This window comes from Coenobita brevimanus, chromosome 44 (genome assembly GCF_032717465.1).
Source record: "Coenobita brevimanus isolate Jiangsu-jjx chromosome 44, ASM3271746v2, whole genome shotgun sequence".
Classification (NCBI taxonomy): domain Eukaryota; kingdom Metazoa; phylum Arthropoda; class Malacostraca; order Decapoda; family Coenobitidae; genus Coenobita; species Coenobita brevimanus.
Window position 1 is genome coordinate 34,452,876 of NC_136997.1, and position 14,777 is coordinate 34,467,652.

The window sequence follows — 14,777 nt, forward strand, 5'->3', positions numbered from 1 at the left end:
TTTCTTCTTTTGTGCCACAGCCTGTTTCACCTCTTCAGTCCACCACGCTGTTCCTTGCACCCCCCTCCGTCTTCTCTTCCTTCCACACACCACATCACATGCTGCACATATTTCTTCTGTAAATATCCTACACACACCTTCCACGTCTCCCATCTGCTCCAATTCATATTTGCCCAATCGTTCCTCCACTTCTCTCTTATACTCTGCCTTTGTACAAGGGAATAATTATACCTGACTTCCATTCCTCTAGGACTCTACCTTCCTCCCAGGCCAATCTACACATCTTCCACATCCATTCTACTACTGTCTCTACCCTGTGCATCAGCATTTCACCACACACTCCATGAATTCCTGAGGCTTTCCCCATTTTGATTTTCATCAGTGCTTCCACAACTTCCATCCTACTGATTTCTTCCTGTCTTCTTACCTCCCTCCTTCTCCCAGCCATTCCCCAGCCACTTATACTCACATTACTTTCATTCTCTATGTTCAACATTTCCTTAATGTGTTCTCTCCATCTGCTCATTTTTTCTCCCTTCTCAACTAGTGATCTGCCATTTTTATATTTCACTCCCTTACTAACTTTATTGCCACCCTGCCAGACTCTCTTTACCTCTTTCGAGAACATTTCTAAGGTGTATGGTAGTGATAATGAAGAGAGTTAGATAGGGTACAGAGGGAGTGATTGGTGATAAGCAGTGTGGCTTTAGGGGAGGGAAGGGATGCGTGGATCAAGTGTCTGCTGTGAGACGTGTGTGTGAAAAGTATTTAGCGAGAGATGAGGATGTGTTTTGGGCGTTCATGGATTTAGAGAAAGCATATAATAGAATTAATAGGGAGGTTTTGTGGACTGCTTAAAGATTCTATGGACTTGATGCTAGGTTGTTAAACGGAGTTTGGAAAAGTTTTTATGTAAATAGTAGAGTGTGTGTAACAGTGTGAAATGCTGTGAGTGATTGGTTTCCCGTGAGAATTGGGCTGCAGCGGGGATGTGTGACGTCGCCTTGGTTGTTTAATATTTATATGGATGGTGTGGTAAGGGAGGTGAATGCAAGAGTGTTATGTGGAGGTCTGAGTCAGGTGAATGTTGATGGTAGAGAGTGGAATCTGAATCAGCTGCTGTTTGTTGATGATACTGCACTGGTGGCTGATTCATAGAAGAGATTTAGACAGTTGGTAGAGGAATTTGGAAGGATGTGTGAAAGGAGGAAACTGAAAGTAAATAAGAGTAAAGTGATGAAGTGTACGAAGTTCGTAGATGGTAGGAGGATGAATATAGTTTTGAATGGTGAGTTGCTTTAGGAGGTAGAATGTTTTAAGTATTTAGGGTCACATGTTGCTGTGGATGGAAGAATAGATGCAGAAGTGAAGTTTAGAATGAATGAAGTAGGGAGGGTGCTGGGAGGAATGAAAAAAATGCTTACTTGTTCGCTTAGAATGGATGTAAAGAGAAGGCTGTATGAGGATGTTGTGGTACCGATTGCATTATATCGGGCTGAAACATGGAATATGGGTGTAGCAGACAGAAAATGTTTGACTTTAATGGAGATGAGGTGTCTGAGGATTATGTGTGGAGTGATGTGTATGGATCAAGTAAGACATGAAGAAGTGCGAAGGAGAACTGGAGTTGTGCAGGAGATGGCTTATCGAGTTGAGCAGAGGGTGTTGCGATGATTTGGGCATATAGAGAGAATGGATGATGAGCAATTCGTGAAAAAGATAACTAGATCATATGTGAGACGTGTAAGGCTGAGAGGAAGACCACGAATAGGATGGATGAACAGTATGAAGAGAGCGCTGGATGCGAGAGGGATTTCTGTTGAGTAAGGAGGAGTGGCTGCACGTGATAGAAATGACTGGAGAAAAACCGTGAATAAATAAATGATGACGCAGCCCTGAGGGGATATTCTTCCGCATTTGGTCTGATTAGCTGATCAGGTCTGGCGCAAGTAAAGGGATGGGTCCATTACGATGTGGCAGGGGTAAACCAGCTCTGCTGTCGGGCCCTGCTGCGGATGTCAATGATTGCACTGCACAGTTGACCCTTGTGCGGTGTGGTGGGGTGAAGATGTGTCCCTTATGTCCTTAAGGTTAATATGTGAATGAATGTGTTTGAGTGAATGAGTATATTGGGGGGGGGGTCCTGTCTCAGCTACCTCCCTTTCCTTAGAGGAAGCAGAATAGGTGTGTGTGTGTGTGTGTGTGTGTGAATATATATATCTATATATATCTATATATATATATATATATATATATATATATATATATATATATATATATATATATTGTTACATAGCCTATGATTTGATCATCCTTTGTGTAATTTTAACGCACAGTATGCTGCATGTTTGATCACGAGCGTGTTCTGCCTCAGTCCCCCCCTTCTACCGTTATAGTAGAGTAAGTCGTTCTCTCTGTTGTCCAGAGCGGGATTGTGAACTCTATGTCCCCATGGCTTTCATTTGCGCGTCCTCTTACAAGTTGTATCAGGCTCTGCCGGCCCCTATATAATGAGCTCAGTCTCTGCATCATTGCCACTTAGATCTGCTCCTCATTTTGTTCACATCTCTGTCCTCCCCTGTACAGATATTATTATTGTGAGTGCTCAAGAAATCTCCAACCATTTAGCAGCTGTGTGTAATTTGAGTATAACTGTTGTTGCATTTTTTCTTGTACTGTATAGCATAAGTTTAATTTGTAGGCCTAGTGAAGTTTTTGTAATTCGTGTGGGGTTCTTTGTCAGTCATTTTTGATAATAGTTTGTATCTGTAATTATTTATCTGGCATTCACTGAGTATTATCTGGTATCTCATTTTATCAGGGCTGACTTAGATAAATTTATTCTTGCTAATTTCGTGTTAATAGAGGCTATTGCAGTTAACCATATATTTAACCTGTTTTTGCCATTACATTATCCTTATGAGTCCTGAATGTTTTGTTGTTAGTTTAAGCATTAAACTTTAACTTGTAATTTTACCTAACTCTTTTGTTTTGAACCTGGAACTTTACGGGACAGTAGTGACTCTTAGTATTCTCACTTAAAGTGTACGTTATCTTTCTCTGTTCCGTAACATAAATTTGGCGACCTCATATCAGGATAATCAGGATATTATCATAAGGATATTGTTTGATATTTTGTGACTGTGATATATTCATGATGGCTACTATTTCTACACTTGATGAAGCCAAAGATTTTTTGTCAAATGTGCAAACAGTGTGTGATATCGAAAACAGAACAAAGAATGAACTTAAGATTGTTGCTCAACAATTGGGATTTGTTGTTCGCTCTCATCAGTCTAAAGATCAAATTGTTGCCATGATAAATGAAAGCTTGTTTAACGTAACTCCTCCAAATGAGCAAACGCAGATTGAATTAGCTAAGTTACAGCTAGCCCTGCAGGAGTCTCGTGTTAGGGAGGCTGAGGCACAAGTTAAAATTGCTAGGATTCAGGCAGACCATGAGTATCACATGAAACAAGGTGGAACTGGATCATCTAGCTCTGATGATTTTGATGTGGCTAAAAATGTTAAACTTGTCCCTCCTTTTAATGAATCTGATTTAACAAAGTATTTTCAGTTGTTTGAGAGGGTAGCTACAGGTTTTAATTGGCCTAAGGAGTATTGGCCAGTACTCCTTCAAACTGTTCTCACCGGTAAAGCTCAAGTAACTTATGCATCTTTGCCTCAGGATCAATCTGATAATTATGATGTAGTTAAGAGCTTGATTCTTAAGGCCTATGAGCTTGTTCCTGAAGCTTATAGAGTAAAATTTAGGACAACTTACAAGCAAGATAAGCAATCCCATGTTGAGTACGCAAAAATCAAAGAAGATCTGTTAGAGCAGTGGTTAAATTCTAAGAATGTGGATTCTGATTTTGGTAAATTTAAGCAGATGATTTTATTGGAGGACTTCAAGAGGTGTATTTATAAAGATGTAAGCCTATATCTTGATGAGAAAAGAATAGATAATTTGTCTGATGCTGCAGTTTTAGCTGATGAATATGTTCTCACTCACAAGAGATATTCTAAAGAAAAAGGGAAAGCTGAGAGTAAGTATGTTGCATCTACTCAGAGTACAGGTAACAGGAAAGAGAATAAGGATGATGTTTCTCAGGAAGTAAATACCAGCTTCACCTCTAGATTTCAGAAAAGTAAATGTACTTATTGTAGTAAGCTTGGTCATACTACGGAGAAATGTTTCAGGAGACAGCGTGATGTGAACAAAAAGGAGTCTTTAAATATTCAGTCAATTGGTCTAGTGTCCACTCTTGAGAGTTCCCAGAATTCTTTAACTGAGTTAACTGAACCTGCTTTGAGGGGTAACTTAAATTCTCATGATGGAGCTCCTCTTTTGAGCAGTAACGTGGGTGACACTCTCAAGAGTTCATGTGCTAATTTCCTGTCTGATGGTTTTGTCAGTCCTCTGGACAGTAATGACAGGAAATCAGTTAAAATATATCGTGACACAGGTGCTTGCCAATCCCTTATGCTGACCAATGTTCTAGGCTCTAATTTTAATTCCTCTGATGAAACTGTAATCTTACAAGGTGTAGGGAATAATTACTTCTCTGTCCCTCTGTGCAGAGTGAATTTAGAGTCTGGTTTTGTTAATGGTTCCGTTATGGTTGGGTTGGTTGAGACACTCCCAATGTCAGGTGTAACTTTCTTACTTGGAAATGATATTGGTGGAAGTCAAGTGTGTCCAGCTCCTCAGTTGTCTAGTGAGCCAGTGGCTGCGTCCCAGGATTGTGATGTCCCTGATGTGTTCCCTGCATGTGCTGTCACTAGGGCTAAGTCTAAAGTTACTGGTGATTTAGAGGATAATGATGATGATGATGTTATCCTAGCTGACACTTTTCTTGCTAATTTGGACCACTCACCAGATGAGGCAGTACCCCGTAGTGTTGATAATTTGTCTCGTCAAGAGTTGGTTGAGTTGCAGGTTGCTGACTCTGAGTTGAAAGGTCTAGCTAACTCTGCTTACAGTGAAGAAGAGTCAGCCGGTACTTCTACTTGTTATTATGTAAAGTCAGGAGTACTTATGAGGAAGTGGAGACCCCCAACAGCATCAGCCGACTGTGAATGGGAGGTTGTACATCAAGTTGTCATCCCTCGTGTTTGTAGGCAGGATATCATTCGAGTGGCTCATGATTCCAGTTTGGCAGGACACCTTGGAGTGAGGAAGACTATGGCACGCATTTTGAAACACTTCTACTGGCCAGGTATCTTCAGGGATATTTCCTGGTATTGTAAGTCTTGTCACACCTGTCAAGTTGTGGGGAAGTGTAATCAGACCGAAAAGGTTGCACCTCAAGTTCCCATTCCTCCTTTTGAGGCGCCTTTCACCCGTGTGTTGGTGGATATTGTGGGCCCTCTTCCTAAGACTTCTTCAGGATTTTCTTATGTGTTGACCATGATTGATATGGCTACTCGTTATCCTGAAGCCATTCCACATAGAAACATCTCAGCAAAGAACGTGGTTAAGGAAATGCTAGGGTTCTTCACAAAGTTTGGTCTGCCCAAGGAGGTACAGTCAGACCGAGGAAGTAATTTCATGTCAAATGTTTTCAAGCAGTCTCTGAAAGAGTTGGGCATCACCCAGATCACGTCTTCAGCTTACCATCCCCAGACCCAAGGAGCGTTGGAGAGATATCATCAAACACTCAAATCGATGCTCAAGAAATACTGTTTGGAACATCAGAAAGACTGGGATAAAGGTCTTCCATTCGTTGTGTTTGCTGCAAGAGAATCTCCAAATGAATCACTGGGCTTCTCACCTTTTGAACTACTGTTTGGCCATGAAGTAAGAGGACCCCTTAAGTTACTCAAGGAATGCTGGCTGTCGGAGGAAGATGACGTCAACCTGCTGGAGTATGTGATGAAGTTCAAAGAACGGCTGTCCACTGCTTTACAGCTGGCGAGAGAGAATTTAGGAGCTGCTCAGGAGAAGATGAAGACTTGGTATGATAAGAAGTCCAGGTTACGCCACTTTCAGCCAGGAGATCAGGTTTTGATTCTGCTACCAGTTCATGGGCAACCTCTTCAAGCCAAGTTTAGTGGTCCTTATTTCGTGGAGAAGAAACTCAGTGATGTCAGCTATGTCATCGCCACACCAGATCGTAGAAAGAGCAAGCAACTATGTCACATCAACATGCTAAAGTTATATCACAGGCGGGACGAAAATAATCCAGTCTGCACTGTAGCTGTTCCACCCGAGTCTGCAAGTGAAGCTCTCCCATGCAGTATGAGCCTCAGTGATAGTTTGGGGAAGAATCCTGATATCATGAATGATCTCCAGACTAAGCTTTCTCATCTACCTCCGAAGGAAAGGCAGGAGTTTTCGGCATTACTGCAGGAGTACCCGCAAGTGTTCCGTGCCACTCCAGGAAGAACCACTGTGTTGATGCATGATGTCGATGTTGAAGACGCAAAGCCAATTAAATTGCCTCCTTACCGTGTGAACCCAGTGAAAGTTCCTCTCATCCAGAAGGAGCTTGGCTACCTGTTGGACCACAAGATGATTGAGCCCTGTCAGAGCGAGTGGAGTTCTCCTGTCACTCTAGTCCCTAAGCCAGGTGGGTCACAGAGGCTTTGCATCGACTACAGACGTGTTAATCAGATAACTAAAACAGACACTTACCCTCTCCCTCGTGTGGAAGATTGCATAGACAAGATCGGAAAGGCTAGGTACATAAGTAAGTTTGATTTGTTAAAGGGATACTGGCAAGTACCTATGACTGAACGTGCTAGGGAGATCTCATGTTTTGTAACACTAGGAAAGGCTTTTGCATGTTCTGTAATGCCGTATGGTATGAAGAATGCACCAGCCACATTTCAGAAGCTCATGAATGTTGTAACAGAGGGTTTGGCAGGGTGTGTTGTTTATATTGATGATGTATTAATCTTCAGTGACAACTGGAAAGATCACCTATGCCATGTCAGTAAATTTCTTGACCGTTTGGTTCATGCTAATTTTGTAGCTAATTTATCAAAGTGTGAGTTTGGTCAAGCTAAAGTTCAGTACCTTGGGTATGTAATTGGTGATGGACATGTTGCACCACCAGGAGCTAAGGTTCAGGTTATAAGTGATCTTCCCAGACCTAAAAGTAGGAAAGAGCTACAAAGATTTTTGGGAATGGTAGGTTATTACAGGAGATTTGTTCTTAACTTTTCTATTCTTGTATCACCACTTACAGACCTACTGAAAAAGGGAGTTGAATTTGTCTGGACCGATAACTGTGAATCCTCTTTCAACAAACTTAAAGCTATTCTATTAAGTCAGCCAGTGCTCGCTACTCCAAATTTTGCTAAGCCTTTTAAGATGGCTGTTGATGCAAGTGATACAGGAGCTGGGGCTGTTTTGCTGCAAGAGGATGATCAGGGTATTGAACATCCTGTATCTTATTACAGTAAGAAGTTCACCCCACCTCAAAAGAACTACTCAACTATTGAGAAAGAGCTTTTGGCCTTGATTTTGGGTTTACAGCATTTTTCATTTTCTTTGTGTTCTGGTTTTGACCCCATAGTCATTTATACCGATCATAACCCACTGAAATTCCTTAGTAAGTTTAAAGATAAAAATCAGAGATTGACAAGATGGAGTCTACTTCTTCACGAGTATTCATTAGACATACAACATGTCAAGGGGAAAGAAAATGTTATTGCAGATTGCTTATCCAGACTTTAGACAGATTGTTTTAGAGTAATAAGAAATTTCCTTTGTAAATTTCTTTTTTCTTTGTGGGGAGGTGTTACATAGCCTATGATTTCATCATCCTTTGTGTAATTTTAACGCACAGTATGCTGCATGTTTGATCACGAGCGTGTTCTGCCTCAGTCCCCCCCTTCTACCGTTATAGTAGAGTAAGTCGTTCTCTCTGTTGTCCAGAGCGGGATTGTGAACTCTATGTCCCCATGGCTTTCATTTGCGCGTCCTCTTACAAGTTGTATCAGGCTCTGCCGGCCCCTATATAATGAGCTCAGTCTCTGCATCATTGCCACTTAGATCTGCTCCTCATTTTGTTCACATCTCTGTCCTCCCCTGTACAGATATTATTATTGTGAGTGCTCAAGAAATCTCCAACCATCTAGCAGCTGTGTGTAATTTGAGTATAACTGTTGTTGCATTTTTTCTTGTACTGTATAGCATAAGTTTAATTTGTAGGCCTAGTGAAGTTTTTGTAATTCGTGTGGGGTTCTTTGTCAGTCATTTTTGATAATAGTTTGTATCTGTAATTATTTATCTGGCATTCACTGAGTATTATCTGGTATCTCATTTTATCAGGGCTGACTTAGATAAATTTATTCTTGCTAATTTCGTGTTAATAGAGGCTATTGCAGTTAACCATATATTTAACCTGTTTTTGCCATTACATTATCCTTATGAGTCCTGAATGTTTTGTTGTTAGTTTAAGCATTAAACTTTAACTTGTAATTTTACCTAACTCTTTTGTTTTGAACCTGGAACTTTACGGGACAGTAGTGACTCTTAGTATTCTCACTTAAAGTGTACGTTATCTTTCTCTGTTCCGTAACAATATATATATATATATATATATATATATATATATATATATATATATATATATATATATATATATATATATATATATATATATATATGTGTGTGTGTGTGTGTGTGTGTGTGTGTGTCCGACTCTGGCCATAGGCTTCACAGTCTGCTATCAAGGCCCACCAGTCCTCCTACATACCATGCACCTCTACATGTCACCACTTCGGCGCTAACACCCACCGTCCATATTGAATACATGTCAGAGCTCTCATACAGGACTGATGTATTGGTATTAGCAGGGGTATTTTTACGAAATGTCGGCGGGGCTTCTGGTAGATCAGTAAAGCCTGATTTAATGTAATTCAAATCCTTAAACTGTTCCCTGCCCTAGCGGGGATTTGAACCTGGGTCCCTTATATATATATATATATATATATATATATATATATATATATATATATATATATATATATATATATATATATATATATTGTTATGGAACAGAGAAACATAATGTACACTTTAAGTGAGAATACTAAAAATCACTACTGTCCCGTAAAGTTCCAGGTTCAAAACAAAGAGTTAGGTAAAATTACAAGTTAAAGTTTAATACTCAGACTAACAACAAAACATTCAGGACTCATAAGGATAATGTAATGGCAAAAAACAGGTTAAATATATGACAAACTGCAATGGCCTCTATTAACACGAAATTAGCATGAGTAAATTTATCTAAGTCAGCCCTGATAAAATGAAAATACACTGGGTAATGCTCAGTCAATGCAAGATAAATTATTACAGATACAAAATACCATTAATGATGGCTGACAATAAGAACCTTACATGAATTACAAAAAACCTTACTAGGCCTAAGAATTAACCTTATGCTACACAGTACAAGAAAAAATGCAACAACAGTTATACTCAAATTACACACAGCTGCTAGATGGTTGGAGACTTCCTGAGCACTCACAATAATAACAACTGTACAGGGGAGGACAGAGATGTGAACAAAATGAGTAGATCTAAGTGGCAATAAGGCAGAGACTGAGCTCATTATATAGGGGCCGGCAGAGCTTGATACAACTTGTTAGAAGGACACGCAAATGAAGCCATAGGGGACAAAGAGCTGACAATCCCGCTCTGAACAACAGAAAGAACGACTTACTCTACTATAACGGTAGAAGGGGGGACTGCGGCAAAACACGCTCGTGATCAAACATGCAGCATACTGTGCGTTAAAATTACACAAAGGATGATGAAATCATAGGCTATGTAACACCTCCCCATAAGCAAAAAGAAATTTACAAACGAAATTTCATATTACTCTAAAACAATCTGTCAAAAGTCTAGATAAGCAATCTGCAATAACATTTTCTTTCCCCTTGACATATTGTATGTCTAATGAATACTCCTGAAGAAGTAGACTCCATCTTGTCAATCTCTGATTTTTATCTTTAAACTTACTAAGGAATTTCAGTGGGTTATGATCGGTATAAATGACTATGGGGTCAAAACCAGAATACAAATAAAATGAAAACTGCTGTAAACACAAAATCAAGGCCAAAAGCTCTTTCTCAATAGTTGAGTAGTTCTTTTGAGGTGGAGTGAACTTCTTACTGTAATAAGATACAGGGTGTTCAGTACCCTGATCATCCTCTTGCAGCAAAACAGCCCCAGCTCCTGTATCACTTGCATCAACAGCCATCTTAAAAGGCTTAGCAAAATTTGGAGTAGCGAGCACTGGCTGACTTAATAGGATAGCTTTAAGTTTGTTGAAAGAGGATTCACAGTTATCGGTCCAGACAAATTTAACTCCCTTTTTCAGTAGGTCTGTAAGTGGTGATACAAGAACAGAAAAGTTAAGAACAAATCTCCTGTAATAACCTACCATTCCCAAAAATCTTTGTAGCTCTTTCCTACTTTTAGGTCTGGGAAGATCACTTATAACCTGAACCTTAGCTCCTGGTGGTTCAACATGTCCATCACCAATTACGTACCCAAGGTACTGAACTTTAGCTTGACCAAACTCACACTTTGATAAATTAGCTACAAGATTAGCCTGAACCAAACACTCAAGAAATTTACTGACATGGCATAGGTGATCTTTCCAGTTGTCACTGAAGATTAATACATCATCAATATAAACAACACACCCTGCAAAACCCTCTGTTACAACATTCATGAGCTTCTGAAATGTGGCTGGTGCATTCTTCATACCATACGGCATTACAGAACATGCAAAAGTCTTTCCTAGTGTTACAAAACATGAGATCTCCCTAGCACGTTCAGTCGTAGATACTTGCCAGTATCCCTTTAACAAATCAAACTTACTTATGTACCTAGCCTTTCCGATCTTGTCTATGCAATCTTCCACACGAGGGAGAGGGTAAGTGTCTGTTTTGGTTATCTGATTAACACGTCTGAAGTCGATGCAAAGCCGCTGTGACCCACCTGGCTTAGGGACTAGAGTGACAGGAGAGCTCCACTCGCTCTGACAGGGCTCAAACATCTTGTGGTCCAACAGGTAGCCAAGCTCCTTATGCATGAGAGGAACTTTCACTGGGTTCGCACGGTAAGGAGGCAGTTTAATTGGCTTTGCGTCTCCAACATTGACATCATGCATCAACACAGTGGTTCTACCTGGAGTGGCACGGAACACTTGCGGATACTCCTGCAGTAATGCCGAAAACTCCTGCCTTTCCTCGGGAGCTAGATGAGAAAGCTTAGTCTGCAGATCATTCATGATATCAGGATTCTTCCCCAAACTATCACTCAGGCTCATACTGCATGGGAGAGCTTCACTTGCAGACTCGGGTGGAACAGCAACAGTGCAGACTGGATTATTTTCGTCCCGCCTGTGATATAACTTTAGCATGTTGATGTGACAAAGTTGCTTGCTCTTTCTAAGATCTAGTGTGGCGATGACATAGTTGACATCACTGAGTTTCTTCTCCACGAAATAAGGACCACGAAACTTGGCTTGAAGAGGTTGCCCATGAACTGGTAGCAGAATCAAAACCTGATCTCCTGGCTGAAAGTGGCGTAACCTGGACTTCTTATAATACCAAGTCTTCATCTTCTCCTGACCAGCTCCTAAATTCTCTCTCACCAGCTGTAAAGCAGTGGACAGCCGTTCTTTGAACTTCATCACATACGCCAGCAGGTTGACGTCATCTTCCTCCAACAGCTAGCATTCCTTGAGTAACTTAAGGGGTCCTCTTACTTCATGGCCAAACAGTAGTTCAAAAAGTGAGAAGCCCAGTGATTCATTTGGAGATTCTCTTGCGGCAAATACAACGAATGGAAGACCTTTATCCCAGTCTTTCTGATGTTCCAAACAGTATTTCTTGAGCATCGATTTGAGTGTTTGATGATATCTCTCCAACGCTCCTTGAGTCTGGGGATGGTAAGCTGAAGACGTGATCTGGGTGATGCCCAACTCTTTCAGAGACTGCTTGAAAACATTTGACATGAAATTACTTCCCCGGTCTGACTGTACCTCCTTGGGCAGACCAAACTTTGTGAAGAACCCTAGCATTTCCTTAACCACGTTCTTTGCTGAGATATTTCTAAGTGGAATGGCTTCAGGATAACGAGTAGCCATATCAATCAGGGTCAACACATAAGAAAATCCTGAAGAAGTCTTAAGAAGAGGGCCCACAATATCCACCAACAAACGGGTGAATGGCGCCTCAAAAGGAGGAATGGGAACTAGAGGTGCAACCTTTTCGGTCTGATTACACTTCCCCACAAATTGACAGGTGTGACAAGACTTACAATACCAGGAAACATCCCTGAAGATACCTGGCCAGTAGAAGTGTTTCAAAATGCGTGCCATAGTCTTCCTCACTCCAAGGTGTCCTGCCAAACTGGAATCATGAGCCACTCTAATGATATCCTGCCTACAAACACGAGGGATGACAACTTGATGTACAACCACCCATTCACAGTCGGCTGATGCTGTTGGGGGTCTCCACTTCCTCAAAAGTACTCCTGACTTTATATAATAACAAGTAGAAGCACCAGCTGACTCTTCCTCACTGCAAGCAGAGTTAGCTAGACCTTTCAACTCAGGGTCAGCAACCTGCAACTCAACCAACTCTTGACGAGACAAATTATCAACACTACGGGGGACTGCGTCATCCGGTGAGTGGTCCAAATTAGCAAGAAAAGTGTCAGCTAGGATAACATCATCATCATCATTATCCTCTAAATCACCAGTAACTTTAGACTTAGCCCTAGTGACAGCACATGCAGGGAACACATCAGGGACATCACAATCCTGGGACGCAGCCACTGGCTCACTAGACAACTGAGGAGCTGGACACACTTGACTTCCACCAATATCATTTCCAAGTAAGAAAGTTGCACCTGACATTGGGAGTGTCTCAACCAACCCAACCATAACGGAACCATTAACAAAACCAGACTCTAAATTCACTCTGCACAGAGGAACAGAGAAGTAATTATTCCCTACACCTTGTAAGATTACCGTTTCATCAGAGGAATTAACATTAGAGCCTAGAACACTGGTCAGCATAAGGGATTGCCAAGCACCTGTATCACGATATATTTTAACTGATTTCCTGTCATTAATGTCCAGAGGACTGAAAAAACCATCAGACAGGAAATTAGCACATGAACTCTTGAGAGTGTCACCCACGTTACTGCTCAAAAGAGGAGCTTCATCATGAGGATTTAATTTACCCCTCAAAGCAGGTTCAGTTAACTCAGTTAAAGAAATCTGGGAACTCTCAAGTGTGGACACTAGACCAATTGACTAAATATTTAAAGACTCCTTTTTGTTCACATCACGCTGTCTCCTGAAACATCTCTCCGTAGTATGACCAAGCTTACTACAATATGTACATTTACTTTTCTGAAATCTAGAGGTGAAGCTGGTATTTACTTCCTGAGAAACATCATCTTTATTCTCTTTCCTGTTACCTGTACTCTGAGTAGAGGCAACGTACTTACTCTCAGCTTTCCCTTTTTCTTTAGAATATCTCTTGTGAGTGAGAACATATTCATCAGCTAAAACTGCAGCATCAGACAAATTATCTATTCTTCTCTGATCAAGATATAGGCTTACATCTTAATAATACACCTCTTGAAGTCTTCCAGCAAAATCATCTGCTTAAATTTACCAAAATCAGAATCCACATTCTTAGAATTTAACCACTGCTCTAACAGATCTTCTTTGATTTTTGCATACTCAACATGGGATTGCTTATCTTGCTTGTAAGTTGTCCTAAATTTTACTCTATAGGCTTCAGGAACAAGCTCATACGCCTTAAGAATCAAGCTCTTAACTACATCATAATTATCAGATTGATCCTGAGGCAAAGATGCATAAGTTACTTGAGCTTTACCGGTGAGAACAGTTTGAAGGAGTACTGGCCAATACTTTTTGGGCCAATTAAAACCTGTAGCTACCCTCTCAAACAAATGAAAATACTTTGTTAAATCAGATTCATTAAAAGGAGGGACAAGTTTAACATTCTTAGCCACATCATAATGATCAGAGCTAGATGATCCAGTTTCACCTTGTTTCATGCGATACTCATGGTCTGCCTGAATCCTGGCAAGTTCAATTTGTGCCTGTATCTGTGCCTCCTGAATACGAGCCTGAGACTCCGCCTCCTTAGCATTTGCCTGAAATTCAGCCTCCTGAATACGAGCCTCAGACTCCGCCTGCCTAGCATTTGCCTGAAATTCAGCTTCTTTAGCACGAGCCTCCTGCAGAGCTAGCTGTAAATTAGCCAATTCAATCTGCGTTTCCTCATTTTTGAGGAGTTACATTAAACAAGCTTTTATTAATCATGCCAACAATTTGATCTTTAGAATGATGAGAGTGAACTGCAATTCCCAATTGTTGAGCAACAAGCTTAAGTTCATTCTTTGTTCTGTTTTCTACAACACACACTGTTTGCACATTTGACAAAAAATCTTTAGCTTCATCAAGTGTAGTAATAGTAGACATCATGAATAAATCACAGTCACAAAATATCAAGCAATATCCTTATGATAATATCCTGAATATCCTGATAAGAGGTCGCCAAAATTATGTTACGGTACAGAGAAAGATAATGTACACTTTAAGTGAGAATACTAAAAATCACTACTGTCCCGTAAAGTTACAGGTTCAAAACAAAGAGTTAGGTAAAATTACAAGTTAAAGTTTAATGCTCAGACTAACAACAAAACATTCAGGACTCATAAGTATAATGTAATGGCAAAAAACAGGTTAAATATATGACTA